Below are 17015 nucleotides of genomic sequence, written 5' to 3' on the forward strand. Positions count from 1 at the left end.
CTGAGTTGCAGGAATCCCACTTGTCTCATTCTACAACCCCCACTTTTTTCTGCTTGACCTGGCTTTGAGGACAGGACTTTAGGTATCCTGTACACAGTGAAAATGACCCAGCACTTCAGTTGGTTCAAGTAGAGAGTTGGCTCAGTTTGGAGAAGACTGCACAACACTTTGCTAGCCCCTGTGGTCAATAAAATGTTCCCTGTTACCCCAGAATAGATCACTAGGACCCTAACTGAAGACAAAGGAACTTGGAGTATCTCTTATACTTGAAACAGGGCCAAACACCATGGGGTCCAAGTGCCTCCTCAGGGCTCTTTGAGAGGGGACAAGCCAGCTCTGACATCAGCAGTGTTGACTAGACACACAAGCAGAAGATCAGACAGGATTCTAGGAGGAAGAAAATCATCAGAGTCAACCTGAAGAGAAGCTGAGCTCCTAGGGGACCTCTCCTCTCGTAGACCGTGGGGAGCCAGCAAGAAGAGGGTGCAGTCTGCTCATGCAGCAGTTTTGCTGATCGCCCCTTTCTGCATTTTCGAGCAGGGGAGAAAAAAGTAAGAGAGGGCCTGGGGTTCTCTGCTTTGCTCTTGCAGAAGGACATGTTAGTTTCCTGAGGGCGAGGGGATACCATGGAAGAGCTGGGTTTACGCCGGATGGCAGAGGCACCCAGGAGGCCCAGATGCAAGGGGAGGGGACCTCAGTATCAAGAGACTGTGCGTTATGTCACCAGGATCCTATCCCTGGAACTGGAAGAGGTTGAGTGGGAGCAGATTTTCTCTCAGGGAACCATGCGGAGGGGTCTCAGGTAAGGTGGGTGCTGCAGGGAGGCGGTGGGGCCAGGCCTGCTGCACTGTTCTCCCAAACCACCCTGTCCCCTGACGTATGGCTTGACTCCACGCCCAAACCCCCTTGCCGCTATAGGTGGCCCCATGGCAGAGCTCCGGCCAACAGCGTGTGGGCTGAAACAGGGCATGTGGGCACTTGCATGCGGAGGGCCCCTGTGGCCATCGGTATCGGCCTGATCCTCAGCACTGATGAGTTCAGCTGTTGCATGTTCAAGTGGAAAGGCGTTTGCCTGTTTTCGCTGCCCCGGCTGCCCAGCCCCGGTGACAGAGCTGTGAAAGCCAGAAAACCAAAGGCAGGAGAGGCCATGAGAGAGAAGCCGCTCCCCCTCCCGGCGAATCCCTCCGTGGGAACGGGGCAGACGGGCGTTACACTGCCCGCGGGACCGAAGTCGCACACTGAGCTGGACTGGGGTGCCCCTGCCTGGGGGTGGCGGGGGGGCTCCGAGTCTTCCTGAGACGTCCTTAGAGCGCTGACAAAGGCAGACGGGATGGAGGTATAACGGGCGGAAAGAGCAAGGCTCCACGTCGGTGCTGGTCTAGGCTGGCCTTTTTATAAAAAAGTTCATCTAAACCCCAGACAGCCCGGCAGCCGGGCAAACACCATGTGGTCGACTTCAGGGCGTGAGGGTTTAACACTCTCCTTGGAAAGGCTGTCGACGGAAGCCGCCTCCCAAACTCACGGGCAATACCCTCGCAGCCCTCTCTGCCTGGAATGCCTGTTCAGGTGACACACTGGCGCCAAATGACACGGTGCCATTTGCTGATGGACACGCATCGGAAGGCCCAACAGGGTAGGGTGTGAGGAGGAAGGTGACGGTTCCATCTTCCGGCCTGAGAGGGCACCTTGGCATCGTCGGCACAGCCATGGGGACACCCCGCCGTGAATCCTGGGGGAGGGGAGGGGATGGGAGGAGCCGAAGGCAGAGCATGTGTATCAGCCGATGACATCGGAGTGGGGTAGTGTCCCACCAGGGAACGGGGAACAATGACCGTGTTCCTGGGTTTTCGCCGGGGGCTGCCGCGGAGCCTCGCAGAGAGCGGCGTCGAATCACAGAGGCCTGGGTTCGGTTCCCTGCTCTACCACTTGTCAGAGAAGTAATTTCACCTCTTTGATTCTTGTCTAGGTCCATTTAAAGTGAGCTCTATTAGTGGAATGAGCTAATAAATTCTATTGTGTCCTTAAGCTATTTTGAGTTGTTTCTAGACCGTGCACACAAAAAAGACCTGTTGGCCCCTGCCCCTGCAAAAATCAGAGTGGGACCCCAACATGTTCATCACAGAAGATTGAAGAGTTGGAACCACAGAGCCCCAGATGGCATTTGAGCATCTCAGACACGGGTGTAGAGGAGACCAAGTGGGTTTACTTGAGCAGTGGTCTCCCCTCTATCAGTGAATTCAGTCCTGATGTCTGTTAATTTGTGGGAAGTCCCAGGAGGGAACCCATCTCTCCATGGTCTGGGCAAACTCTCTGGGTTGGCTTTGAAGGCAGCTTTGGAGGCTGACCTGGGTTCAAGCCCTGCCTCTGACACTCCCTTGTGTGGCCTCAGAAAAGGAGCTTGGCATGCTAAGCTCAGTTTCCCCATCTGAAAAAGTGGCAGGAGAGTCGGCTGTGAGGGACACACACCGAGTTCCTAGCACAAGCGAGGAGGAAACCCTTAATGTCGGTCTTTGCAATTTCAAACAAATGTAGAGGAGAGGAAGGAAATGATTAAAGGGATGGGAAACCACTGGAACAAAGCGTTAAGGGACGTCCTGCCAGGAGTTTCCTGCGTCCCTCCGTGCCTTACACTGGTCCACAGAACAGCCCACCTCAAACGTGGCTCTAATCATATCAGCCCCCGCTGGAAGCCCTCTGATGGCTGCTGCTGCTGACAAGATAAAAGCCAAATGCCTCAGCCTGGCACCTGCAGACTTTAAAGAACCCTCACTCATCCAGCTGGCCTCTGCGGTGCATTCTGGCTGCCTCACATGCCCCAGTGGATTACAGGCAGGCCCTGGACTCTGCAGGTACCGCATTCCTGAATGAGCCCTGAGTTCATTGGAAGTGGTTCTAACATAATTCTGACTATAGAATCAACCCTGAATGCCGTCTACAGAGGTTTCAGTAACTTTCACCGTTTGCTTTTTGTATATTTATCTAATATGTAGAACTATAAACCATAAATGAAATATGATTTATCTCCAGTTGGCCACAAGCCCCACCGCTCCCTCTCGTACCATATGCTTTGTGCCACCTTCTATTCTGTGTCACTATATATATGAATGGGTAAGAGAGTTGTTTTCAGTCTCTTTTCAATGAGAAAAAAGCCAACATTTCTATAAAGTCTTTTATTAACATTGAGACCTGTAAAACTTTATATATATCATATTTTAAATGTATGTTTAGTTTGACAAATACTACATGGCTACATTCTTAATGAAAAATTTGAATAATTCAGAGAAAGAAAGTTCCTTGAGATTTTTCTTGCCTGGCTGGAGTGGCTCAGTTGGTTGAGTGTCTTTCCTTACACTCAAAATGTTTTCAGTTTGATTCCCGGTCAGAGCACATACCTGGTTTGCAGTTTGATTTCCAGGGCGGGAGTGTACTGAAGGCAACCGATCAATGTATGTGTACTGTTCTACATATTTCCTTTTCTTTTTTTCTTTTTTTTTTTAAATATATTTTCATTGATTTCAGAGAGAGGAAAGGAGAGAGAGAGAGAGAGAGAGAGAAACATCAGTGATGAGAGAATCATTGATCGGCTGCCTCCTACATGCCCCCTGCTGGGGATCAAGCCCGCAACCTGGGCATGTGCCCTGACCGGGAATCGAACCCCGATCGCCTGGATCCTAGGTCCACTCTCAACCGCTGAGCCACGCCCGGCAGGGCTATATCTTTTCTTTTGCATTAACAGTATGTGTTGTAGAGTTTTTCATGTCAAAACATTAGGATCCACTCCATTCATTCTAACTGCTGCAAAATGTTTAGAATATGATGTATCATAATCTGTTTGGCTCAGAGAATCATAAACTAGAAATCCAACAGCCACATCTGGACTACATGTGTGCTTTGTTTGGCTAGAACCATATGTTGCCTGTTAGAAACTGAATGCTAATGGCTTTAGGTAGAGTAGGAAATCTAATTTGCACACAGACCCCACCATTCCCTATTGTATTACAGACAGCCCACTTTACACACTTTTATTATTTTCTTGGCTCCTGTAGGCATTTGAGTGCTCAAACCCTGTTTTATAGTTATTTTTCCCATAGATATTAAATTTTTTTCTTTTTTCAATCTTCACTGAGGATTTTTTTTATTTTATTGATTTTAGAGAGAGAGGAAGGGAGAGAGAGAGAAAAACAGACAGACAGACAGAAACATCAATCATTTGCCTCCTGTACATGCCCCAACCAGGGATTGAACCCACAATATAGATATGTGCCCTGACCAAGAATAGAACCCTCAACCTTTTGGTGTACAGGACTGTGCTCCAAACAACTGAGGGATATTAAAAAGTTTTTCTGGAAATGTATTGTTATCGTGAGCAATGCTGCAGTGAATAGCCATCTCTGTTTGCATTTACCTAAGGTAGATGCAAGAACTGGGCTTTCTTAATAGGGGGGAATGAAAGAGGTCACGCAACCGAAAATATACAGCGTTAGGAGACATACTGTAAGATTATGAAGTGGAGGGAATCTGAGAAATCCCCTGAGAACTGTCGCACATGTGCTCTGGAAGCAGGGAGAGCCTCACCGCTGAAGACCTGGAGCTGTTGAATGCCGCACTGTCCCTCCCATGTTCTGTTGGCTGTCAGCAGGGAAATGCTCACACACAAATGATCGCTTGGGAATCAGCTGCTTGCTCCCTCAATCCCAGCTCTGAATGGGCTCCAGAGGAGAGAAGGAGGGGAGGGGAGGCTCTGGACCCTGACATTCATCATGCCTTGGAGCTTTTCTCCAGGACTGGCTCATGGATTCATGGCTCAGAAAGCCCCAGCCAAGGCTAATGGACTTTCTTGTCCAAGATCAGTCTGAAGACTGGCCCCCTGTTTAGGAGGCTAATGGTGCATGAAAGCTGCCCAGTGGGCAGAGGGCTCCTTCTGAGCTGCTTGTGGGGTTAAAGGCTCGGGTGGGGGCTGGTCTAACACCTTGGAGTGAAGGTGAGAGAAGCGGTGCTGAGAGCAGGGCCAGCGTGAGCTACGGGTCAGGTAGCCCGGGGAGCCAGGCCTGCTCGGGGCCTCTGCGGGGTACACAGCTGTGAGCGTGTCCGGGTCTGTGTCTCGGTCAGCTTGGGCTGCTGCGGCAAAGCACCTGAGACTGGGCGGATTAAACAATAAAAGTTTATTTCTCATAGTTCTGGAGACAGAAAGTCCAAATCAAGGAGCCAGCAGGGTTGGGGTTTGGTGAGAGCTCTCTCCTTGATTGTGGGTAACCTTCTCTTACTGTGTCCTCATATGGTCTCCCCTCCCCTGCACTTGTGAAGAGAGGGAGGGAGGGAGGGAGGGAGGGAGGGAGGGAGGGAGGGAGGGAGGGAGGGAGGGAGGGAGGGAGGACAGGCAAAGGAAGCACTCTTTAGTGTCCCTTCTGATAAGAACAGTAATCCCATCACTTGGGCCTTGCCCTTATGACCTCCTCTAAAGCTAACTACCTCCCGAAGGTCCCATCTCTAAATACCAACACATAAGGTGTTAGAGCTTCGTAAACTTTGTGGGGACAGTTCAAAGTATAATAGTCTGGTAGGAAAATGTAGCTGAGGTTGGCCAGGTCAACCCCGGGTATAAGAGAGAAAGCTGCAAGACAAGAAGTTATCTGCCCCCAGACAGGAGGCCCCTTCTAGGCACATGTGGACAGTGGTGGGTGGTGTCCACAGCAAACCCTCCAATACAGAGTGGGCTGTGAGTGGGAGCCAGGAAGCCTGCCTGTCTTTATCTTGGGTTTAAGACTAATTTCCCCTAGTTGATACCTTTCTGGGCTTTGAAAAATGCTTTAAATTGTCTAAGCCCAAGGTTCTCATCTGTGAAATGGGAATGATAAACCTTGTTCCAGGGATTAAATGAGACAAGAATGAGACAACTTGTCAGGCACAAGCCTTTGTTACACAACATTTTGAAGCATTTTGAAAACAGAATGCTGTCATTGTTATAGTTGGCGATTCTGCCTTATCATAACCCTCACTCAGAGCTTTCACGGAGCCCAGCCGGCATGGCTCAGTGGTTGAGCGTTGACCTAGGATCTAGGAGATCGAGGTTCATTCGATTCCTGGTCAGGGCATGTGCCTGGGTTGAGGACTCATCCCCAACAGGGGCCCACAGGAGGCGGCCGATCAATGACTCTCTCTCATCATTGATGTTTCCCTCTCTCTCTCCCTCTCCCTTCCTCTCTCTGAAATCAATAAAAATATATTTTAAAAAAATTTAAAAAAAACTTTAAGAAAAAAAAAAACCTTAAAAATATCTTTAATGCCTTTGCTTTCTCAGTGTTTACTTCATCGCAATCAGCGTAGAGGCATTGCACACGGCCTTCCCCTTGTTTTCCTGGCAAGATTGTTACGGTGTGTTAAAAATATTAATTATCTTCTTCACCATAAACACAGGACTGGAAAACAAATCTTACTGCGGTGCTTGGTAGAAGCAAAAGTGTGTGTGTGTGTGTGTGTGTGTGTGTGAGAGTGTGTGTGTGTGTGTGTGTGTGTGTGTGTGTGTGTGTGTGTGCTCGCATTGTACCCATTGTCCCCTCAGGTCAAAACAAATTATTGATGCCAGTTCCTTTAAAAAGACAATTAATCCAATTACCTTCTCGTTGAATCAATACTAATGTCTTTTTTTCTTTAACTTGCAGGTCTCGGCAAGCCTGGCCGCCAGCAGCACCGAGGTAGGACACGCGGTCTTGCTGCCTCTTCGGAGGCGGTTCTGGATGGTTTGCTTTGCGGTGCGGTGAAGCGGGCGTCCTGGTTGTGGCTCCGCTCCGGGCTGTCTCTGGCGGTTTGGGTGGTGCTCGTCCGCTGGGTGGGTCCCGAGGTGCTGGTTCGGGGCTAACCCGGTCACCGTGCTAGTCTTCACAGCATGTGCTCTGAGTAGCCTGGTAAAGACGGTTAATGGTCTCACAGCAGGATCTCCCGCTCGCTCTGTCCTGGTGACTTCGGAGTCCATCTCTGTATATCCATGCTGTGACTCTTGCTCCATTGAGACAAGCCTTTGCTTGGACGGTGACACCTCCCTCTGTCTCTGTCATGTTTTCCATCCACTCTCTCCTTTTCCTCTCCCCGAGCACCCTCGGGGCATGAAGGAAACTATAGCTCATGCTGATGACGTAGGTAAAGAATTTTTAAAATTCAAGGTGTTGGTCAGAGGTTACCAGCAAAGTGAATATCCATTGAGAATCGTACAGAGTGTCATTTATGGGTCCCCCAAAACAGATCCAGCGCTGTGGAGCCAGTGGCTCTCCCTCTCCCATGTTGCAATATGTGTGGAGCAAGGAACATGGACCTACCTGGGGCTCAGGTGCGCTGGGTTCCGTGTGGCATCGGGCAGCACCCTCACTGCTGAGACTCGTCTTCCTCATGGGTTCGGTGAGGATAATTGCACCTCCTTTCGACCCATCTTATGATGTTGGGAAGGGCATGCGGAACAAAGGGTAGGGAGGCAGGTTCTGGCAGCGCTCTACGAAATGCAAGGGGAGATCATTAGCAAGGGCAGGAACCTCTGTTGGAATGTCTGCACCGTTGGATAGAATAGCTTGTTGTGCAAAAGTTGCCCGAAACTGGGATGCATTAGCGGTGTAAGTGTTATGTTAAATGCCTAGTGAGACAGGGATTTGGGAAGGAGGTCAGTGGGGGGGAGGGAGACAGGAAGCAGGAGGGTGGGGTGCAGGTAAGGAGCCACTAGCATCACCTGCTTCCCAGGGGCCTTGTGACTTGAATTAGTCAGTTATCTACCCAAACTTAGTTTCCTCATTTCCAGCATGAGACTGACAATCACACTGTTGAGAACAGTAAAATGGCAATGGCAGTGTTACCCTTTTGGTTTGCTGTGACCAGAATGTGAGTGCCCGTATATTCAACACCTATTATACGCCATTTATTATGTGAGGGCTTTGCATGAATCATCTTATAGAATTCTCACAAAAAATCTTATGATGTAGGGACAATTATAATACCCACTTTACAGAAGAATAAACTGAGGCTCAGAAAGACCAGTACCTGCTAATGAGCGATAGAGCTGGGGTACAACCATGTCTAGTGGGGTACAAAGTGCTGGCTATTAGCTGCCATCCCATATGCTTTCATTCAGGTTGTTATAACATGATAGCATAGCCTGGGTGACTTAAAAATAGAAAATTTCTTCTGAGGGTTGGGAAGTCCAAGATCAAAGCACTGGCAGAGAGAGAAAGCAAGCTCTCCTGTCTCTGCCTATAAAGGGCACTAATCCCACTCACCAGGGCTCCACTCTCATGACCTAATTACTTCCCAAAGGCCCCCCCCTCCTCTACCATCACATTGGGGGTTAGGATTTTAACATTCAGTGCACAACACAATATAGACCAGATCACACCCAGATCATGGCCTGGTGCATAGTGGGTGTGCAATGAATATTAGCTCTGCCACTCCTTAAGGGCTGATAGCTATTCTCTAGATCATACCTGAATATATCTCAGGCCTCTGTGGTCAGCCCCATGGACAGCTGCTGATTTCCAGCCATCTTCCATCTTCCCTTCCCCTAGGCACAGTCTCAAGTTTGTGCCACATTTGGCTGTTCAAAACAATCAGCAATTAAACACCTTTACATACGTCGCCCCTTTTCAATGTCAGAGAAATCACATACGGCAGGATATTTGTTATCACCATTTTACAGATTTAAAAATGGACTTTTGGAGAATTGAAATACGTACATTAAACATTGGTGAAATAGTGCTTAATGATCTAGCAATTCCACTCCTCCTTATGTGCCCAAGAGAAATGAATGCTTATATCAACCAAAAACACACATGCAAGACTTTTCACAGAAGTTTTATCTATCACAGCCCCAACCTAGAAACAAACCAAATGTCCATTAAGGGCATAATAGAGAAATAAATGGTGTTATATTCGTGCAATTCAAGACAACAATAAAAAAGAATTGCCTGTAGATACATGAAGCAGCCTGTATGAATCTCAGAGATGTAACGTAGAGTGAAAAGAAAATCAGAAGAAAAGACCACAGCCTGCCTGGTTTTATTTACACACATATGCAAACAACACTCGCCTCTGGTGACAAAAGTAACAACAGCGGTTACATCTGGGTGGGGCACAGAGAACCTAGTGGGCGATGGGGAATATTCAGTGCCGTCGTCTGGATGTGGTTGTGCAGGAACCATCGTGTGTTAAATGCACATAAGAAGGGCGTAGTTTATATTAGGTAATTTGTATACAAGAAAAAAAAATGAAGCTGTTTGCCAAAAGAACCAAAACCAAAACAACAACAACAAAGAAAGAAAACACAAACATTAAAAAGTATAAAACAGGATAAATGGGAAAACAAAAGATCAGATCCGGGAAGTGGGGATAGAGCAAATGAGGAAGGATAGTAATGCCCAGCGTATGGACGAAACTGCAGATCAGAAATCACATCCACTCATTCATTCATTCATTCATTCATTCATTCATTCATTCATTCATTCATTTATTTTTACTCCAGTCTCTCATTTCCCAGATAAAACAAGCTAAAAAAACTCAACTTTTTCTTTCTCTTAACCATTACAATTCTAAGGCTGAATTGTAATTGCTGCTGCCGAGCCATATTTATTTCGCACTACTGCAGGGAGGTCACATTTTATTAATTGAACCTCTAATGGCAATTCATCAAAGCAAGCAATCACCATCACTTCGTGCACGATCCACATTCATGGCATGTTCTGTTAGGTAAATAATAGTGGCTCCGGGAAAGTGCTTCTGTGAAGTTCTTTTCCTTCTCAAATAACTTTCTTTTTCCCCTACATGGAGACAAGCAGTTGTAATTTCAGCGGAACAAACCCCGCCTGTGGAGGAAGCGCTGGGTAAAGGGAGGCAAGGTGAAGCACAAACCCACAGGATCGGAGAGAAGGAATGGCTTTGCCAGGCCCCTTTTTCTCTGCAGATTGACAGTGAATATGTGAATAACGTTTGCTAAATCTGGACTTTGAAAACATGACAGCAAGCTGTTTGTGCCAATAATTTTTCACGGCATATGCACTGCACACAGTTTTAATAAGATGGCACATGGACTATTGAGAAATGTGAAAATCCTACAGAGGAAAGAGCTTTATCTTCTGACCAAATTCTGCCCAGCGATGTTTATGACAGCTGAAGAATTTATCTTAAATTCCCTCTGCTAGCAGCAAAGCACATGGCCCTTTGTCCCCGAGCAGCCTGTAAGAACCAAACTAAGATGTCACATACATAATATAACAGATAAATGGCCCAATTTCCATGTCCACATGATGAATGGTATGCACGTTCAGCACACACATATTTGCACATTAATTGGCCCTGCATGGTTCCATTTTGTTCCTAAGTTGCTACTGTATGTCTCGTGGACTCTTTCCCCTCCAGAATCATTAAGCCTGTTTTATCGCACAAATGCATGCACATTTCCCCCCTATTTATCGTCACGCGGCTTGCCCTGCTGAGAGAGAACCAAGTAACCTGGGCACAGCCACTGGATTGCAAATGCTTACATCTGAGTTCTCTCTGCCACCAACTGCACAGTAACGCAGAGATCTGAGACCAAGCCCCATGTTGGCTATGCTGAGAGCCAAACAAAGAAGGTTGCAGGCGAGGATGTTTAAAATAAAATAATTTCTTTTCAGTTACCAGTTGGTTTCTTGCCTCACCTTAATGATTTCCTGTGGATAGTTTAATGGCGATCTACACCCAGTGGAGGGCCTCAATTTTGATAAATTGGCCCGCTCCTATTTCATGGCAAAGCGTGGAGCTGAGGTTGATTGATATTATAGTTTTGCTATCCCAAATAATTGCGACGGCCAACTACGCAGGTGGCAAAGCCCAGAGGGCTTTGGGAAACAGGTAGGATCTCCCTCCCACCAATCCCTTTTTCCTGCCAGAAGGAAACTTTATCCTGGGCCAAGGAATCATTTATTTTTCCTGTCTCGACCCTGATTCTCAGGAAAGCAGATCCTGGGCTGCAGAAACCAGTGCTTTTGAGAAGGGACTGGGTTTCTTTAGCTGTGAACAAAAGACCAGCCCTGGCCATTCTGAGTGACTAGAGAAGCCAGAATGCTTACAAGGCAAAGCTGAGCCCTTGCACCAGGAGGGTCACAGTGGAAAGAGGGGAGCGCTGGAGTCTCATAGATGAGGCATGAGTCATGGGTCCTCCCCGTGCAAGTAACGTGCCTGCGGGCCAGTCACTTAACTGCTCAACAGCCTCTTACCAGTACAATAGGAACAATGAAACCAACCCCAAAAGATTGGTTTGCATTTTAAGTGTGAAAATCTGCACAAGGCAGGTGCTCAGGAATTATTTTACTTCCTTAAACAACCCTCATCCTTTATCTTTTGTATCAAGTAAGACAATAAATAAATAAATAACCTAATTGGCAATTTATTTTGAGACCCATGGCTTCCAAAACTTGCTCCGATGATCGTGCATCGTGGTTGCCCCAGACCCTAACCAGGCAGAAGTTTACTTACATGACTTAATTCACGCTGGAGTTAATGGCCCTCTTTGATTCTCCCAGGGGCAAGATCTACTTGAAGCTCAGCAATGCTACCTGAGGAGCACTCCTGGTCTTGTTGACTTTTACCCAATTGCATTTTCATAGTCGTCTCTGCCAGCTCGAAAGAATGTTTAAAGAAACTTAAACAATCATCAGGTATTAATTCAAGGGCCCAGGATTCTCAGTTAGAGATACGGTTGGTATTTTTTAAATTGGATGGACATCTGAGAGACAGCTATTATATTCTGGTCAAAGCACTGGGCACTGGGATATATATACAGGTTTGACACACAATATTATTCCCAAAGAACACATGGTCCAATATTGCGGGGAGGGGTTATATCATAAATGCTGTAGTATCATTTGTTTCATAAGAGTGAAGCCCTCTCCACAAGTCCTGCTCCATAATTCAGTAAATTTTGGATCTGGGTTCAAACATCAGTGAGCTTAAGACTGGAGTGGCGTGTCTATGGAGACTTCCCAGAGGAGGTAATATGCAGACTGGAGCCCTGAAGGGTGAGTTAGGTTGGAATCAGGTAAAGAAAAGTGGAGAACATGAGAAAGGGCACAGGTGGGAGAGGGCCTGCGTGTTCAGGGAATAAGCATTATTGGGGGTGTGGAAGTGGCGAGGTATGAAATGCTTCGACAAGGTCAAGGAGAGTGAGCGCCATGTTGATGGCACTGGGTTTGTCAACTCTGCTGTCATTAACGTCCCCAACAACTGCCTTTCCAACGTAGGTGACTGAAGCAAGAGTTAGATGTGGTGGCTTAAGGAGTAAGTGGAAAGAGAAGCACATATGCACAGCAGGGACCAGCCTTTCAAGTATTTGAGCCACAGGAATTTTGGTCCCTGGCTGGAAGAAATTTTGAAGTTGGAGATGGGAGGCTTAGCAATGTGGCACTTTTGGGTATGTCGTAAGCCTGGAAGACAGGCCTAGAGGATATTGAAGATGGGCATCAGAGCACAGATAGGCTTTACCCACTGAAAGTTGACCAGAGCATCCCCGAGGGGCCTGTGCTTTGCCCACCATGTGTCACCAGGGCTCAGCACCACGCCAGAGAGCTGTGGCATTAATTGGACTGAGGAAGGACATTTTTCTTCTGTGCCACTGAGAAAGAAAGAAAGGAGAGTAAGAGTGGGTAAAGTTGAAGGAGAGGGAAGAGAAACTGAAAGAGACTATGCCTGGCGGTCTTCATCTTCCCAGGGGTAGCAGAGGGAACTATGTGTCCTGAGAATAAGGGGAGCAGAGGTAGAACTGGGGGTGAGAGGGGAACAAGCAGAGGAAGGGAACTGCTGACCTGAGACGCGGGTGAGAGGCTGACAGATCAGAGGTCTGTTCAGCACAGTGACACCCAGAAGCACCCGGCTGGGAGGTGAGCAGGAGCCTGACGCAGCAGCTGGAGGCTGTGGGCATCGTTCACCGCGCGCTCCCCGAGTGCCAGGCACTGCGTTATTTATCCTCACGACGATCTTTAAAATAACATCGCTGCCTGTGTTTACAGAGGAGGAAACCAAGACTCAGAGAGGAGGCAAAGACTGACCAGACTTACTTAGGAATTAAACAGCAGGCCCAACACCTGAATGTCCTGCTTGAGCTCAGCTCTGGGGCTCTGTCCACTGTGGACCACACCGTTGCGGGCACAGGCGTTGGAGTCCGATGCCTGCTTCGGCTCCGTCATTTCCCATCTCCGGTCCCTGCTGGCGGTAAAACTCTGGCAAATTACTTAACCCGGGTGTGTTGCATTTGTCTCCTCCATAGAATGAAAATAAGTAAAGGATGAACCGTATACTGTTTTTTGCAAAGGTCAAAAGGCGTGCTGCAAGGTAGGGCGGCAGTTAGAATACTACCTGGTGCGTAAATAGCCCTCAGTGTGTGCTAGTCGTTGTGGTCGCTGGTATCACTGGGAACTCGTTCACAGCTACAATAAGAAATCGCAGAGGCGCCAACCAGAACCAGTTCATAGCCTCTAAACCAAATGGAAGCATCAGTCCCAGAGTCTTCCAGAAGCACCTTATTCTGTGGAAATTAATTAAGCGTCTCCGGGAAAGGCAAGCAGTTTTAAAGTTTCTCTTTCTACTGCTTCTATCAGAAAAAAGAAAAGTGTGTGTCTGTTACTATGAGGTTTTGAGGATGTTAGAAGGATCTCACCATTTGTACGTTGCAATGGGGTTTAAAGTAACCAAAACCCAAAAAGCTAACTTTTAATTAGCATCTGACTATATGCCAAGCACTCTACACATCATTCTATATACCTTGTCTTGTTTAATTTTACCATTACAAGGACCCTATGAAGTAAACACTGTTTCCTAAAATGCCCTATTTTACAGATGAGCAAACTGAGGCTCAAGGAAGCTGATTAAACGAGCCTTAGGTATTGGGAATAGGATCAGGAATCATATCCAAGGTTGTTAGATCCTACAGCCAGCTGAGGTGATGAAGTCAGGAGTCACCTCCCGTCTCTCAGAGGCAAAGGCTGAGTCTTTCAACCCTCGAGAGAAAAATCTAGTCTCTTATCCGGATCCTTTCTTCTTCCAAGCCTTCGCCTGCCACAGCTCAACCAACCTCACTGACTCTCTCTTTTAAGATTTTGTGAGTGCTCTGTGATCACAAACCCCCATTCCCACACCATAAATTATTTCCTACAGTTTTGACACCGTTTATTTCCATAGCATTATACATTCCAACCTTCTGACTGTTTAAGATCAAAAGATGTGCTCCGGGCTCATATTTCACTTTAGCTCTCAGACTCGATGCACCAAATTAGACTGAACAGCGGAGGCTCCAGCCTGTCATAGTCTGTAATGTTGCATAATTACGAGGATTCAGCATGTTTTATCAATGGCAAAGGAGAAATGGACTCATCCACAGTGGTGGGGCTTCCACCGAGGAGACGGGAGAAGGCTTAGAGAGCTGGCGATTGAAGGGGAGCTTTGGGGTGTTTGGAATCATCCTAGGGATTGGGGAGGTAAACTGATTGATTCTGTAAACCAGGGCCAAGGGCAAAGATTTATAAAGGCTCAGAGAATAAAGAGAAGTCCACGTAGGAAATCATGGCAATACTGGGTCTAGGGAGGAAAGAAGAAGAGGGGCTGTGGCTGGCAGCCAGGCTGGGCTCAGGGGGTCTGGAACCAAGCAGACTACATGTGTATCAGCAGGTGGACCCCTCTTGGGGAGCATGCATTGATTCAACAAGCTTAACAAGCGTCTACTAATCAATAGCTGCTCTGTTAGACCTGGTCACTTAAAATGAACAAGACTCATGCTTTCAAGGAGCCTGTGATCTAGTAAAATAAGCAGGTGGGTGAACAGATGCTTTTAGCCAAGTTCTAAGCTGGAAGTGGGTTTGAGAGAGAGAGCGAACACTTAGAGGGGATGACCGAGTCTCCGAGACTTCCCAGGTGATGTGAGTCTTTTCCCCCCATGCACCCATGTGCCCTAGCTCTAAGGTCAGGAAGAGGTATTGGGGGCCACATACCTGATACTACATTCCGTGGTATCTTTAATAATCTGGAACAAGTTTGACAAACAGCAAAGAGACTGATTTGGCTTCACTGTGTATGTGGGTGAGGGATGGGAGAGGAGAGAAGAACATGTGGATTGGCACCTGATGTAGGGCATTGAAGGTGACTCTTGATGATGGCAATGATGATGGTGATGGTGGTGGTGATGGTGGTGGTGGTGATGGTGGTGGTGGTGATGGTGATGGTGGTGATGGTGGTGGTGGTGATGGTGGTAGTGATGGTGGTGGTGGTGATGGTGGTGGTGGTGATGGTGGTGGTGGTGATGGTGGTAGTGATGGTGGTGGTGGTGATGGTGGTGGTGATGGTGTGATGGTGGTGGTGATGGTGTGATGGTGGTAATGATGGTGGTGGTGGTGATGGTGGTGATGGTGGTGGTGATAGTGTGATGGTGGTAATGATGGTGGTGGTGGTGATGGTAATGATGGTAGTGGCGGTGGTGATAATGGTGGTGATGATGGTAGTGGTGGTGGTGATGGTGGTGGTGGTGGTGATGGTGGTGGTAGTCATGGTGGGGTAGTGAGAGCAGTAACATTTATTGAATGCCCACTGTATGCTGGGCACATTGTTAAGCATTTTATGTAATTACCTTTTTTATTCCTTCCAATAAGCCTAGGCGCATAAGTATTAATATAACCTTCATTTAATGGGTGAGAAAACCAAGGCTCAGAAGACTTGTTGGGGTCCATCCAAGGCTATCTGTCTAGTAAGCAGTTAGTATGTGATTCTAGGTAGCTTGCCTTTTGAACCAGCAGCCCGGCTATGATGGGGGAAGCAGGCTTGAAAACTCCCTGGTTAAAATCTTTATTGCTTAGCACAAACCTCTCATGACAAATGATGCTCACACCCTGGAGAAACTTTGTGACTGTGTCTGACTCTCAGCACTAATGTAGCCTGACTCGGGGATGATATCCCACTTATCTCACCAGAATGACAATTAGAGGGGAAGAGTTATTGCTATTCCAGCCTCCTCTATCGAGCTATGAATAAATGATGATAGCTGTGAAATAGAGTCGTGTTCTGATCGTTTCTGGTAAATTAAAAAAATAAAAATTGAATAAAGTGGTAATCCATGTGGCCATTTAAATAAGAGTAGAACAAAATTTGTAAACTCTTCGAGTCTCCTCTTGGCCTTGTCATTTTAATGTAATTCATTTGCAAAAATATTAATTAATACTCAAACATCTGACACTTTTACGTGTTGATTTGAAATGTGTTCATTACATTTTGTACTTTGCCCTGCTACTGTCCCCAGCAGCAGCCTGGGCAGGAATTCTGGTCCTACATATATGGCCCCGCCTCCTCTTGCTTACGGACTGGCAGCCAGTAAATTCCCAGAGCTGTCTGCAGTGCTCTGAGCTACTTGCCCCTTTGGAGAGGGGAAGAGTGAGTTTTGCGTGGAAATAGCCTCTCGGTGGTTTCAGCTAAGGAAGGTGTGGACAGCAAGCACAGTATCCCCAGGAGGCTCCCCGAGTTCCAATGAGTTAATGCTGTGCTGAGCCAGCAGGGTGTTCAGGGGATAAGTAGAAGCTGGAGTGAGTGGCTGCTGAGTGTTTTCCCTTGGACTGGCATTCAATCTTTGGACTAGCCTCTGCCCACATCTTGCAAATGGACTGCATGTCATGTCCTCGAGGAAGGTGCTGAATTCTAGGTGTGGCTCACGGCAGATCTAGCCGTTGTCATCATTAAGGGAAGCCGTCTGCTTCTTCGTGGTTTTCCTAGTCAGGAGAGGCTAGGCTATGCTGAAGTAACAGCTTAACCCTGACATCTCAATGGCTCACCCGGCAGAGGCTTGTTTCTTTCCCATGTTGCATTTCTGGGGAGCGTGGGTGATTCCAGGGTAGCCCTCTCCAGGTAGTGATCCATCAATACAGGTGCTTCTGTCTTGTGGTTTCACTGTGTCAACACATATGCCTCTGCCATCAACATGGCAGGGAAGGGAAGAGACAGGGAACCTCTCTTGTGTTTTTCATTGTCCCAGCACA

At 47.4% G+C, this 17015-nt stretch overlaps 1 protein-coding gene across 1 annotated transcript in view; it reads left to right on the forward strand.

The window, feature by feature from the left end:
• Positions 1 to 17015, forward strand: part of RBFOX1 (RNA binding fox-1 homolog 1) — a 1935778-nt gene that overhangs the window by 459934 nt on the left and 1458829 nt on the right. Inside the window, exon 3 of the mRNA XM_081132161.1 lies at positions 6660 to 6692. The gene's annotated coding sequence lies outside the window, so the exon portion shown is untranslated. The remainder of the gene's footprint in view (positions 1 to 6659; positions 6693 to 17015) is intronic.

This window comes from Miniopterus schreibersii (assembly GCF_964146895.1).
Source record: "Miniopterus schreibersii genome assembly, chromosome: 3".
Classification (NCBI taxonomy): domain Eukaryota; kingdom Metazoa; phylum Chordata; class Mammalia; order Chiroptera; family Miniopteridae; genus Miniopterus; species Miniopterus schreibersii.